The sequence below is a fragment of the Argiope bruennichi genome, chromosome 8 (assembly GCF_947563725.1).
Source record: "Argiope bruennichi chromosome 8, qqArgBrue1.1, whole genome shotgun sequence".
NCBI lineage: Eukaryota > Metazoa > Arthropoda > Arachnida > Araneae > Araneidae > Argiope > Argiope bruennichi.
The window spans coordinates 121,024,820-121,039,537 of NC_079158.1; the positions used below are offsets into that span (position 1 = coordinate 121,024,820).

Below are 14,718 nucleotides of genomic sequence, written 5' to 3' on the forward strand. Positions count from 1 at the left end.
ACTTACCTATAAAAAGAAAAAAATAATTGAATTTTTTTAAAAAACTATTATTTATTTATCTGTTTTAATATTTTTATAGTTTATATATTTAGAAAATCATTTTTAACCTATTCCTTAGATGCTTATTAATGCGTAATAAGAATTGTGAACTATTTAAATAAATTATAAATTGGAAAAAATAATTATTTGAAACAAAAACAGAAAACAAATTCAATAAGAATAAGTTTAAACTCATATATACAAATTTTTAACCCCCTTTTTTATGTGAAACAAACCTACAATGTGAAACGCAGTTATAAAATTTATCTCGCCAAAATTAAAATAAACAAAATTATTATTTTCCGGGTTCACTATTTAACTTGTCAGCCAAATACCAAAACAGTTTTTTTAAAACTGCATTATTTGGAAACATTAATTTACGCGTTCTACACCTCTTACTATTCAAGATGAAATAACGTGCCTATCTGTTTACTCGTGAGATTTCAAAATCTATCAAAATTAAGTAACAAATGATGATGCAATTTTTAAAAAAATGATTTTCTTTGCAAAAAATGTTTACAAATTAGAGCAGAGAAACGAGAAAAGCTATTAAAATTTCAAAAAAACAAAACAAAAAAAAACAATGATGTTCACAAAAAAAGTACTTTACTTTACTTCAAAGAAAAAAATTTGTAAAACATACCAGTAAAAAATACAAAATAACTCTAAGGAAATGAGAATGACCCTTGATAACGCGTCTGTCAAAATGATTTCAGATCTTGTCGAACTTTTTTTCCAATCCTTTTTTTTTCAGAGAATTTTCCGAGAATTCAGATTTAGGTACAGAGCTAATTTTAAACACAAAATTCAACAAATCGACATTTTCATCGATTTTAGATATCACTTTCCATTAACTTGATTTGCCTCATGTTCATAAAGACAAAATCAATACTTCAGTCACTTTCTAATGAATGCTCTAGAATTTTCAAATAAGCCATTTCTCTCTTCAAACATTCATGCCACACGAACGAGGAGATGTCAGTGTCAGTAGGTGTTTCAGACATAGATAAGCATTTTTTAAAAAATTTTATCTAATAGAGTTTCAAATCTATTATATAAACATTCCGATCATGAAGCTTAGGCCTTACCAAGGTAACCATAGTCCAGAATGCGCTTCAAATTTCTGATTTTGTGATCATGTAACTGGGACTTGGAAAAATCTCAATTTGAATCTTAAAAATCCTAACTAAATTACATTCTCAAGAAATGCACGAATTGTTGTCACAGAAACCTCCATCACACTGATTTTTTGTTAACATCTTCGTGTTTTTCTCTAATGTCTTAATGATCATGACGATTCAGAAGGCGCAGGTGTTTCGGGAGGAAAAAGCAGTTATTGTAATGCGTTGAGTTAACCAGAATCACTTTGGTGACTACTGAACAGCATTCTAGAGACTAAAACGAAAGAAAAAAAAGATGTTCTAAGTCACTGAAGCAGAAATCTCTGTAGTCTTACAAATAGCTTGTTTTAATATCCAAAGACATTGGGATAAATATACAAGGGACCATAAAGTGTTTCGCTGATCATAAAATTTATTGCGCAGAGAGAATGTTTAGATATATATGCTTAGTTTTACTTTCTGGAATACAAAGAATGCAAAGAGGAAATACTGTAATCGGTAAAAAAAAACTGGCTTTGGGATTTTGATGAATCTCCATGTTTTAGACTTGTATGTTTGTAAACACGATAATTCAAACATGCTTTGAATTAGACAGAGGAAATTTTGTATATAATTGTTCGATCAACTTTGATTTTGATCAAATTGAAAACGAAATTTATTCTGAATTTCAGTCCGGCTGTCCGAGTAGAAGTGAATGATAACGAGAAACATAAATAACTAGATAGTAAAAATTTAATATATCTATGCAACGTCTAAAATATAATTCCGCATCGAACATGAAACCAAAAGTCTCTTGGAGTTCGTCGTCTGTCTGTCTGTATATGCAGACAAATGCAATAAATCAAAAACGCGATTCAAATAAATGAATTTTAATATATAATATTGTTGTTGTTGTTTCTTATGGCACTTGCCATGGACAAGCCCGTTGTTCGAAGACAGCCGATTTAAGCCTGAGGGGGAGCACCTCTTGTTTCTATAGTAGCACCATCTAGGGCCAACAGAACGACTTAGCTCCACACACGTCACAGCCCTTTTTACGGGACGGACTTCATTCACTCAACCACAGATCGTAATTTAGACCTGAATCAGAGAACGATCAGCCCTGATCCAATACCCCCAGTGGTATTACTCTCGACATGGAGGACTTTGTGACCACGACAGATTTAACGCGCGTCATCCACCAAGCACGCGGGGAATTTTCGGTACCATCTCAACCTAAGGGAGGCGATTCCGACGCTCTACCAACCAGGCTATCCCGGCCATTTACATATAGTATTGTTAGTAAAATTGTAGCTATATGTCAAATTTCTATTTCAATCAGAGTAGAAAAAAAATGAACACAAAAAATGAATTTATATTCATTTTAGCAATTTTCTTTACCATACTACAAAGCTTTTAAAACTTTCATAAGCAAGACTCTGAAAAATAAAATTCCAGAAATTCTGGAGTTCATTGTTTTATCCAAGATCATCAATTTTATATAGGGGGGGGGGAGGCGGAAACAATAACTTTATCTGACAGTATGGGAAGAAGTTTAGAGGAGAACTACTCTCTCTGGTTGTAAACCGCGAATATTCCAGTTAATGTTGTAATAAGTTATACTACCTCAGTAAGTTCATTAGAATTCAGAGAATGCAACAGTATTTTACAGTCATGTTTTTATAATTCCTGGATTTTCTATTTCAACGAATATATATTACAGAACAAAAACACAATTTAAACATAGATAACCATGATTTAATGTTACCAAAATATGATTGATCTTATAAAAAAATTGCAAAAGGGAGCACAAACTTCTAGCAATTATAAAAATACATAAAGAAAATTTGTTATAAAATGTACACATATAAATATTCACAGAAAAAAAATTCTAAAATTCTTTAAAATTGAATGAAGTTTTTAAATAGAGCTTAGCAAAAGGTATTTGACGGTCAATCCACAGAATAGAAAATGAATTGCAAGATTAGGTCAGGAATATTAACAATGAATCGTAGAAAATTATATATATATATATATATATATATATCTAATATATAAAATTCTCCTGTCACAGTTTTCGTTGCCATACTCCTCCGAAACGGCTTGACCGATTTTGATGAAATTTTTTGTGCTTATCCGGTATCTATGAGAATCGGCCAACATCTATTTTTCATCCCCCTAAATGTTAGGGGTAGTCAATTATTAATTAAAAACTAACTTTCCCGCCAAAAAAATCTTCCATTTTCCCCACCGCCAACTTTTCCGCCAAAAAAATCTTCAATTTTCCCCAACGCCAAATGATTTAGGCTTTAGTTCTTTTTTTCTCCCAACAGTAATGAGGCTAGGGTTAAGATTTTTCGGCGGATTATTTCAAACGATTCTGTTTATTTTCTTAATGTTTTATGCATTTAAAATTAAACATTGTTAATTAATCCATGTTTCAGATTCATTCTGAAGTACTTTTGAATTAAAATAGCACAGAATAAAGGAAATTAAAAATGTCTAATCTTCATAGCGTTACCCCAACTGGCGTAGAAAAATTCACGCATTTGCGTTACGTAAAAGGCGAAGAAAATTCACGCATGCGCACTGTGTTCTGATCGTTGGCATGGCAACCATTATCAACGGACGATTTAAATTACTTTTAGGTTAGTTGTATGCTTTTGTAAGTAAATTGTATTTATGTTAGTTATATATTTTTTGTATATGCTTATAGTTTTAAGTACATCGTTTTTTAAGTAGTTTTTTTTAACCTGTTTACAATGATTTAAATTATTTTTAGGTTAGTTGCATGCTTTTGTAATTAAATTGTATTTATGTTAGTTATATATATATTTTTTATATATGCTTATAGTTTTAAGTACGTCGTTTTTTAAGTAGTTTTTTTTAACCTGTTTTCAATGATTTAAATTATTTTTAGGTTAGTTGCATGCTTTTGTAATTAAATTGTATTTATGTTAGTTATATATATTTTTTATATATGCTTATAGTTTTAAGTACATCGTTTTTTAAGTAGTTTTTTTAAACCTGTTTTCGACAGATTATTTTAAACGATTCATTTTATTTTCTGAGTGTTTGATGCATTTAAAATGAAACATTGTTAATGAATCGATCCATTCATGATGAATCTGAGAAAATTTTGTTGACAAATTCTTGAGATATTATATAAATTAAGAAAGATATTCTTTAGTGCCCATAAAGTTTAAACGCTCAGTGACTCTATTATCAGTAATCATATTATTAAAAAAAATGCTTTGTTTCAGTAAAAAAATATTATTATATTAATTGCAGATTAATCCTTTACACTTTAATTTAAAGCATAAATTCTACGAGGGGTAACAGAAAATTAGAGAGATACATATCACGTTATGACTGAAGGCCTTTATAATATTATGAGTGAATTATATGACTATCAAAATTTGAAGTTTTAAAATATTTTGCTGAAGAATAAAATATTTTGCTAAAGAAGTTGGAATTGCATAAAATATTTAATTATTAAAATTTTAACGAACACTAAGATTGGCGAACCGGCTGGTCGCCAAAGGCGACTAGTATATATATATATATATATATATATATATATGCGTGTGTGTGTGTGTATGTGGCACTCTACAGACCAGGCTGTTTGACCTCTTGCTACCAAATCTGACACATATATATCTTGGAATGTGTGAATGTACACCTGCAATGATTGCTGAAAAACTTCAAAACTTTATTTATAAAAACTTTATTATTACAAAACTTTATTATAAACTTCTCATTTTCTGGCAAATAACACTTATAATTACATCCTCTTATTTAACTAAAATTTTTATAAGATATCTTTGAGATCTTTCGCAAGATTTCTGTCACAAGAATTATCTAAAAACTAATTTCTTCTTTTAAATGAAACATTATTTAGCAGAATCTCATATTATTTATTTTTTTACAGAAAGAAGAAGGTGAAAATAATATCTTTTAAGCAGACGATATTTTGCAAAAACTAATTATTCTCACATTGACAGTGTTTAGAAATACCAATAAAGAAAATTTTAATGCAGATTAAAATTTCTTATATCTGGTTTATCTTCTTTCAATATAAAAAATGTAGCAGTGTGTTTTCTTTTAATCATTGGAGTCCTTTTCCTTCCTCTGCTTCCTCACTTAAAATTTTATTACCATAAGACCTATATTATTTCTTGCAGAGATTCTTTGCCTAATATAAACAACTTGAAATCAAGTATATTTTTCCCTAATTTTTAAATGTATAACGCATATTTACTTACGAAGAAAGAATGTAATTTAAATAATATATTTCTCTTGAATAAATAACATTTTATTAAACACCAAATCGATTTCCTTATCTTTTAAAATGGATCGGAAATAAACGGTGGTTTTTAATTATTATTTTTTTTAAAATTATGATTATTTAAAGTATACGCAATATTGTTTTCTTTGTCTGAAAACATCAATATTCGCCGCATGCAAATCTAAAACAATAAATTTTTCTTAATTGCCGTCATTTCAATCATTCATTTTGAAATCATTGGTAATATTTCGTTATAAAAAATAAATATATTTTTTTATTCATTTTTATCTTGATATGTATAAACAAGACGCATTTTTTATAAGGAAAATGGTATATTTCTTTTAAATTATAGATATCCGAAAATGTTTTCGACAATCAAATTAATTTCTATTCATTCATTAACCGAATCTGAATGAATAGTGACCTACATTTTATTCTATTTTTCAAATAAATGAGTTATATTCTTCCAAAATATAAATAACATAATCTTCTTTTCATCTACATGTATTAACTTCAGTCGAACACTGCTCCAAAACAATAACTATTTTCCAACTATTAAAATTTCAAATACACATTTCAGGAACATTTTAAACATTTCATTATGAGGTACAAAACGTTGCTTCAAAAATTCTTTATAGGCATGCGCTTGCTGATGAAGCAAATAATTCATGCCAAAAATAATAACATCAGTGTTATCAGCTAATGAAAATACTTTCGGCAACCTTGCTGGAATTTTTGTGATCTGCTTACTTTCGCATTTAATCTTCGAAATTTTAAAAATCCCCGGTAACAATGTTCCAGCCTTTTATTTTCAGCTGATTCGTTAATATTCTAACATGCTTTGACATGCAGCGCTTTCAGAAGGAAATACAAATCCAAAAAGGAATGGATTCCTCCTATACACTCCGAACTAATCCTCTAACAACCATTATTTATTTATTCACGTCTCTATATGCAGAATGAGCTGCCTCATGCCCCACCTCATTAAACATGCGGCAATAATCGTACTTTCGACTACGAGTTTACAGTATCGCAATAATCCTTCAAGTGTAATTACGTTCGTCAAAGCAGAACTAATGGAATTTTTAACTAAGGAAACAAATTTACTGCGCTTTTTTTTATAAATTTATCCGCTTGCCTCGTGTTTTTTATGCAGAGCCTAGAATGAAGTTTATAAAGAAAGAGGTCGTAAGAAAAGTTCAGATTTGTTTAGAATTATTCTTTATTAATATGGTAGACCTGATAAAGAAAGTCTCCAGGCAAACTCGCCTAAGATTTTACAAATAAGAATTATAAAAAAACAATAAAAAAAAACCTTGGAGTATTACGTTGCTGTTATGTGTTATTCGAATTTTTTTTGTGTGTGTTCTATCTTTTTGTGAGATCCATAGCTAAATTATTTATTAGGTTAAAACAGATAATTAGAAATGTAGAATCCGGGAACGCGGGGAAAAAAACTGAGTAGAAGTTTACTGAGAATGAAAGAGAGAGAAAAAAAGAAGAAAAAAAAAACGTAATTAATAAGTTGCTTTTGTAATTAAAAAAATCGGCCTGACCATTACTCATTGCAGGGCAAAATGAATGCACCAAAAATAAAGTCACCGTGTTTGCTTTGGCTGGAAAAAAAATTACTTATGATGCCAAAGCACGAAAATGAAATTCTTTACTTTAGAAATGAATCATTGAACGAAAAGTAAAATGCTTTTGCGCCGGTTTTAGAAAGAGATAATTTTGCTAAGAATTTCTGGGATTCGAATTTTGCATATAATGAATGAATCTCAGATTCCATTGACTACTTTTATAATTAAAATTCGAAAGCTAAATATTTCATTCATTTTTTTTTCTAATCATTGCTTAGTTTTCCATATTTTATATATGTATATATGTACATATATCTATATCTATATATCTCTCTCTATTTCCTAATTTTTAACTTAATTTAGCCCATATTAAATTCATTCTAAAATATTCTCTTATTTCCTGATCCCATTCCACTTTTTCTGTTAAATTAATTCAACTGAAGCTTTATAAAAAAGCTAAGGTCGGCGGTTCACACGCTCCGAGTGAAGGGATAAAAAATTATCAATCAAGTGAATTCTTTTTAAAAGATCCCTATGATTCCCTTTGCCTAATTCGACATGTGTAAAGAAATCCCTACCAGAATCTCATAGTATATAAGCATTGGCAGAAACATTCTCTCTCTCTTGCCCCTTTTTCGCTGTCTTCTGCACTTGTGCCTATCTGTGAGCGATTTAATACACACACACACACACACACACACACACACACACACACACACACACACACACACACACACACACACACACACACACACACACACACACACACACACACACACACACACACACACACACACACACACATATATATATTCTAATTTCAATTTAATTAATTTCCAAGATTTTATCTTAATTTAGCCCATAGTAACTTCATTCTAAAATATTCTCTTATTTCGTGATCCAATTCCACTATCTCAATTAATTCAAGAGAAGCTTTGTTAAACTGCTGAATCAGCTAAAACTAATTTTCCCACACTCCGCGTGAAAATACCGCTGATGAGGCAAATTCTTTTTAAAAATCTGCCTGTGTTTTCCCTGCCTTCTCCGCGCGTGTAACGAAAATCCCTATCGAAATCTCATAATACATTAGCACTGTAAAGAAATATTTTCCCTATCAAAATCATAGGTTATATAAGCCCAGGGATAAAATGTCCAAGAGCTTTTTCCTCATTTCTTTCTGTGTCGTTCTGTGTGCTCATCGCTTGTACATATGCCTGCTTCTTCAAAATGAAATAAAACGACGTCACGAAATTAAAAGTGTCTTCACTGTCTTCAAAATGCATTCTGCTTCACATTATATATATATATAATGTTCAGGTTATCACTTTTCTCATATTTTTAAAAATAATTTTGATTTAAAATTCTTTTGCCGTGGAGGGGAATGATTTTAGTAAATAAAGCATCAATAAATAAGCAATGCTTTGAAAAGAATTAATTTCAAATTAAAATTTATATTTAATTAAAAAAATATTTATTAATGTTATTTTTAACTTTAATGAGGAGATTTTTGAAGTAAAGAAATATTCATGTTTTACTCAAAACGGTTGGTAGTTTGAGATTAATTTCAAAACCAAATTTTTATTTATCTTCACTTTGATTGGTTAATTATTTTTACAAAATCAAAAATTTTAATTATTTTCAGGTTGGTTGTTTTAATGTTCTTAGTATTCACATATGTCAATTTTAATCATGGATTCATTGCATTAATTATAATATTTATAAGTGATTCAATCGTAACCTCAAAATTAAAAATTTGAAACACGAGGATTAAGAGATTAATCTCAAAGAAGAATTTTTTTTTATAAGGGGCAATAGATTTCTTTTTATACGAATAAAATATTTTAATATTCGCAATTTGTGTTTTTTTATTAATGCTTTTTAATTTATTATTTAAATCTCATCTGTCATTTTTAATTCTTTTTTTATGACAATTCCCCTTTGCTACCCAAAACATTTAACACTATAATGTTTATAGACTTGCATACTATCTATAAATCATGACATATGTAATGTTTAATGTTGTGTAAAATTTTTGATCTTAGTGACAATATAACCACATTCACTTAGAAAGCAAAACTGATATAGCTTATTAAAAAGAAAATTAATGTTTTGTATCCTGAATTTTAGATTTTCACCGGAAAATAAACATGATTCGTTTGACTGTAGGTACGTTGGTATTATCATCGTATTACCGCTATTTATTTATTTAATTGGCAATCTAATCTCTTTGATTTATATAAACCATCTTTCGAGCAAGTGCTGTTTAGAATTTCTGGAATTATTTCTGCTCATGACTGTAAATTTTAACACTTAATTGTACGTTTGTATGTTTTAAGAAATGAGCTTACCATTATTAACAGCATGCTTGTTTCTAACTGATTTATTTATTTTCATTTGTTTTTTTTTATATTAATTAATTGTATTTTTCGTTGGTTTAACTAATTTTGTTTTTGTTTTTCCTTCATAAGCTTCTATGCCGGTTCTGAGACTTCATATACAACATAACCTTTAAATTAAACTATGTTTTTTTTATATAAATAATAATTTAATTTCAACCTTTTCATAGAAAGTAATAAATTTATTTCAATTGATTTCTTACATTGATTAAAACAGTTGTGATATATTCTGTGTTTTCAGGCTAGACAACAAGCATTAATCTATGTCAATATTTTAAATAAAACACTATTAAAAGAAACACTATTACAAAAAACATTTCAAGATAGTGATAACAATATGTTTCCATATGCAACTAACGTATGATTTGAAAATGGTCATAAAATATTTATAAATGTCTGTCAAGGGGGAGAGGGGGCCACGGGGTTGAAATCTGAGATCGGGATGAGATTTAATATAATGATAGTATACATTCAGAATGTTCATTCATGAAAATATAAATCACAATGTCCAATAAATTTCGAGAAAATGGTCCTCAAACTTTTGGGAAAGCATATATACTGATAACTTGACCGAGTCCTGATGATTCCAATGGCATGGTTGTATAGGTAACCGTAACGTATACGGGAAGTCAGGGTTCGAACTTGACTGGGATTTTTTTCTTCTTGTTTTAATAATTCTTATTCAATTAAAAATTTACAAATATTTTTACTTAATACGCTTTTAATTTTTTAAATCCAAAAATAAATAATTATTATCGAAATTCATAATAATAAAATCAAAATTTTTTTTAAAAAAATTATAAATACAGATGCATTTTTTAAAAAAAATTTCATAAAATTATTTCAATTTAATTTACGATTTACAGATAGTTTTAATTAATATGATACTTATTTTTATGCAAGGATAAATGCTTATTCTTTTACTATACTTAAATTATAATTTAATGTTTAAAGGAAAAATAATTAAAAACGTAACATTAATGGCTGCAGATAATTGAACTTGCTTGCATCATTTTGAAAGAATTAATTTTATAATTCTTGGATTTTAATAATAATAAATTATCAATTCTAACTCAACGAAGCTTTATTTATATCAACAATTGAAGGGAACAGCTGATATTTGTTAAATATGTAAGCAAACTTCCCCAACTGCAGTAATCAAAAGAAATAGTAGAGAGCAGGTGTTAATTTATTGAATGTGTAGGCAGATGGTTCAAAGCGTATTACGCGTACACAAATTCTTCTTATTTAATCGAACATGATCAAAAAATAAATTATCCCGAAGATAGTGTAAAAATTCAATCGATTGTGCACCATCAATTGTCATCACCAATTTTTAATAAGATGATAAGGTATGCATGGTAAGTGCTCAACTTTCTGATGAAAAAAAGAGATATTTTTAAATGTAAATAAAATTTGTTTTCCCACAGATCTCTTAAAGAAACCTTGCTCATGTGGGCAATTATCATTTATCAGTTGTGTAAAACGTCGACATATATTTTCAATGTTTTCAATGTTTCTAATGTTTTTGCTATAGTTACCATACTGGTTCTTGTATATGTTGCGGTCAAAGTCCGAAGTTCGGTCAGTTCGCGAATTGGCTGGCCAATTCACGTTTAGGCCAAGAAGTTTGGTCAAAGTCTGAAGTTCTTTCAATTAATATTGTATATTCTACTTTGGCTGGTCATTTCGCGAAGTGGCTGGTAATCCTTGACCAAAGCCCGATGTGATAATGGTAGATTGACCGATAGGCGGCACATGAAACAGAATACTTAAAAATAAGTAAAATATACTCCTTCTTGAGTACTTCATGTTGTTTTAATAGCTCCGAGTACAATAGTTTTTATTTTGAGAAATGCATATACTCACTTTTTAAGTACGTACAGGGATTCGAATATGAGTAAGTGTTTTTCCAAATCTGCAGAAATTAATCAAACCTAAATTTGCAAAAAGAAACCTCGACTGACATGGTTGGACCGAAAGGGATTCGAACATAGACCGTTCGACCTGCAGCACAATGCGCTGCCAATTAGGCTAAATTCCAAGAAAGGTTTTAAGGGTGATCGTCAGTCTTTTTTAAGCCCCTTAGACCTCATGCTAATTTTTCCATATTACATTCTCTTCCGAAATATCGATTCATAAAATACGAACTTTTTTTACAAGGGAAAAAACAATATTAAGAGTAAATTAAAATAAATATGACATTTATGTATAAAATATAAACAAGGACAAACTGTAGGTGAAATTCGATAGCTGGCGCAAACAAAGAAATATCTTTCAATAATATTAACAACAAGTCTATTTTACCTTCATATTTGTTTTAATTAGCCCTTATATTTGCTATTTACCTTTGCAAAAAATTTCATATTTTTTGAAGCGATATTTCGGGAGACAATGTGATCTAGGATCTTTAACATTAGGTCTATGGAGCAGAAAAAGATAAAGGATCATCCTAAAAGATAGTTGACAAATTGAGTACTCAATTTGTCTTTGTATTCATACACGATAGGCAACGCATTTGCTCGAGATATTATTCGTCATTTTGAAGGGTCACGCTATCACTTTGTTACAGCATATACGTTCACTGAATAATTTCTATTACGTCTTTAATAGGAGAACAAAATAACACGATACCATATTTTTATATATTACAAGTTTATTTTTAACTCAAAGGTGTCACTTATATTTGAACTCGTTTCTGAAACAATTGTACTTAAAGAAATCAACTTTACGCAGAAGTACTCATTTTTAAATACTTCAATATAACAGTCTGTAAAACAATCTGCTCTTGATTTCTTTCTTCCTACTTTGGCCGATCATCCCACGCCACTTTGCGAATTGACCGGCCAAAGCCCGAAATCAAGAAAAGTTCGGACATTGGCCGGTAAGTTTACAGCAACGCTAGCCAAAACGTGAATTGGCCGATTTTTGGCATTGGCCATAACATGCATAATCGAAAATAAATGTATATAGTATAGTTTTTTAGAAATATTGAATAATTTTTTTTGACGATGTGTATATTTATAATTAATAATTATCACCATTTATGTTATATTTATTACTATATTTTAACTAATAAATTACAGTTTGAATTAAAATAAAAAACATTTATCCTTGCATAAAAATAAATAGCATATTAATTAAAACTATCTGTAAATCGTTAATTAAATTTAAATAATATTTTTTAAGAAAAATGCATCTGTACTTGTAATTTTTTCTTTTAAAATTTTAATCTTATTATTATGCATTTCTATAATAATTATTTATTCTTGGATTAAAAAATCAAAAGCATATTAATTAATAGTATTTTTAAATTTTTACTTTAATAAAAAATATTAAAAAAGAAAAAAAATCCTAGCCATGTTCGAACCCTGGCCTTCCGTATACGAAACGATTACCTAGACAACCATGCCATTGGGAGCATCCGGTTGGGAGTCAAGTTATCAGCATATAAGCTTTGTCAAAAGATTGAGGACCATTTTCTCGAAATTGACTGGCCATTGCGTTTTAATATTTCTATGAATGAACATTCTAAATGTATACTTTCATTATACTAAATCTCATCCTGAACTTAGATTTCAACCCCGTTCCCTCCCCTTGTGTGCCATTTACCAATGCAGAAAGTAAATATATTTCGCCGCTAATATGAATAAAGGCTATAAAAATTTCTACTTTGTTGTTGTTTCTCATGGCACTTGCCATGGACATGCCCACTGTTACGAATTACAGCGATTTTAAACCGGTCGGGGAGCGTCTTTTTTTTTTTTTTTTTTTTTTTTTAGTAGCACCAACTAGGGCCAAGAGTACGACTTTGCTACTCACGCATCACTCATTTGCTTGCACAACTCCTTTTTACAGGAGGGCACATTCACACATCTCATCGATAGCACAACGGAAGAACAACCATGCCCAAACCAGGACACGAACCCAGGATGGCCAGATCACAGAGAAGATGCGCTACCCGTATGCCAGGACGCCGGCAGCATTTCTACTGAAATACATTAACTATTTTAATGACTGCATATACCCATATTATTATAAATGATATTAAATTATATGAAATAAATACCATATGTCTTTCTTTACAAAAATATTGAAACATTGTCAGATAATCTGCTTTTATATTGTAATATGTTTAATTGTAAACATTATTTAGAGAAAAACAAATATTGAATAAAGGCAGACGATAAATATTAAACCACAGAAGAAAAAAAGAAAACTGTTTATCGCATGATATTCAAAACACTTATGTCGGACTTTTACTACAAATATTTTTAATGCCAAAAAAAAGTTGGTTTTTAGTTTTAAAATTAAAAATGCTTTTAAAATATGCATTTTTATAATGGCATAATTATTAATTTATAATGACAATTATCATTTTTATAATGACATTTTTATTTGGCATTTTTATTTTATGGCATTCAAATATGGTTATCTAATTTTCCAGAAACATAAAATTTTGACAGTCTTTTTTTTGAAATATCTCTAAATTAAATATTTAAATGCTGGATATGTATACTCAAAGGGTTTTATCGTAATCAAATGATAATAATAACAAAATCATTAAAATTCAGTAAAGATATTTTTCCGCTTCAAATTTTAACAATTGTTTATAGGCTGAATACTATCCAGGTAAATAATAATTTGTGTCGATTAATGCTAACCTACGATCCTATAGGTTAGCATTCTATCCATGATGAGGCGAATATCTAGCACTGTGATGCTGAATTTTGTGAAATAGATAAAATGCGTATGCTTACAAACTTAGAGCCCAAATATCATGAATTTTTGTCATTACTTTAATCAGGGAATTAATACATTTTCCATTTACTTAAAACCATTTTTTTATCTATCACCAAATTTGCTATCGAAATTGAGTTAGTACTATAAATCTTAATTTTAACACATTTCAAATTATTTTTCGAATATGGCATTTATCCTATTAAAATTTGATAAAATGCTTCTAACATTATCTACTACTAAAATTGATTAAAAAAAAGCTCAGTTTGTTATCAGTATGCTTTCTTTGTTGAAAGTAAAGACATAATGGATGAACCTCGACATTTTGAACTTGGTCAGATGACAAGAGCGACATTTGAACTAGCAATTTCCATTCAAATTTTCGAAACACACAAGCAGTTATGTAACAAACTATTTCATATTTAGAGGGGGCCGGGGCCACATATATACTGGATATTTTATTGAATCTGGTTCTTAACCTGAAACCTTGAGTTTCAGTTCTCACCACGACTCATGGCAGATTTATCAGTTTTGGAATTGAAAACAATTTTTTTTTCTAAATACTAAATCAACGC

At 29.2% G+C, this 14,718-nt stretch overlaps 1 protein-coding gene across 2 annotated transcripts in view; it reads right to left on the minus strand.

Moving 5' to 3' along the window:
* LOC129981128 (lachesin-like) overlaps positions 1 to 14,718 on the minus strand; it is a 639,355-nt gene that overhangs the window by 92,939 nt on the left and 531,698 nt on the right. The gene's annotated exons all lie outside the window — the stretch shown is intronic.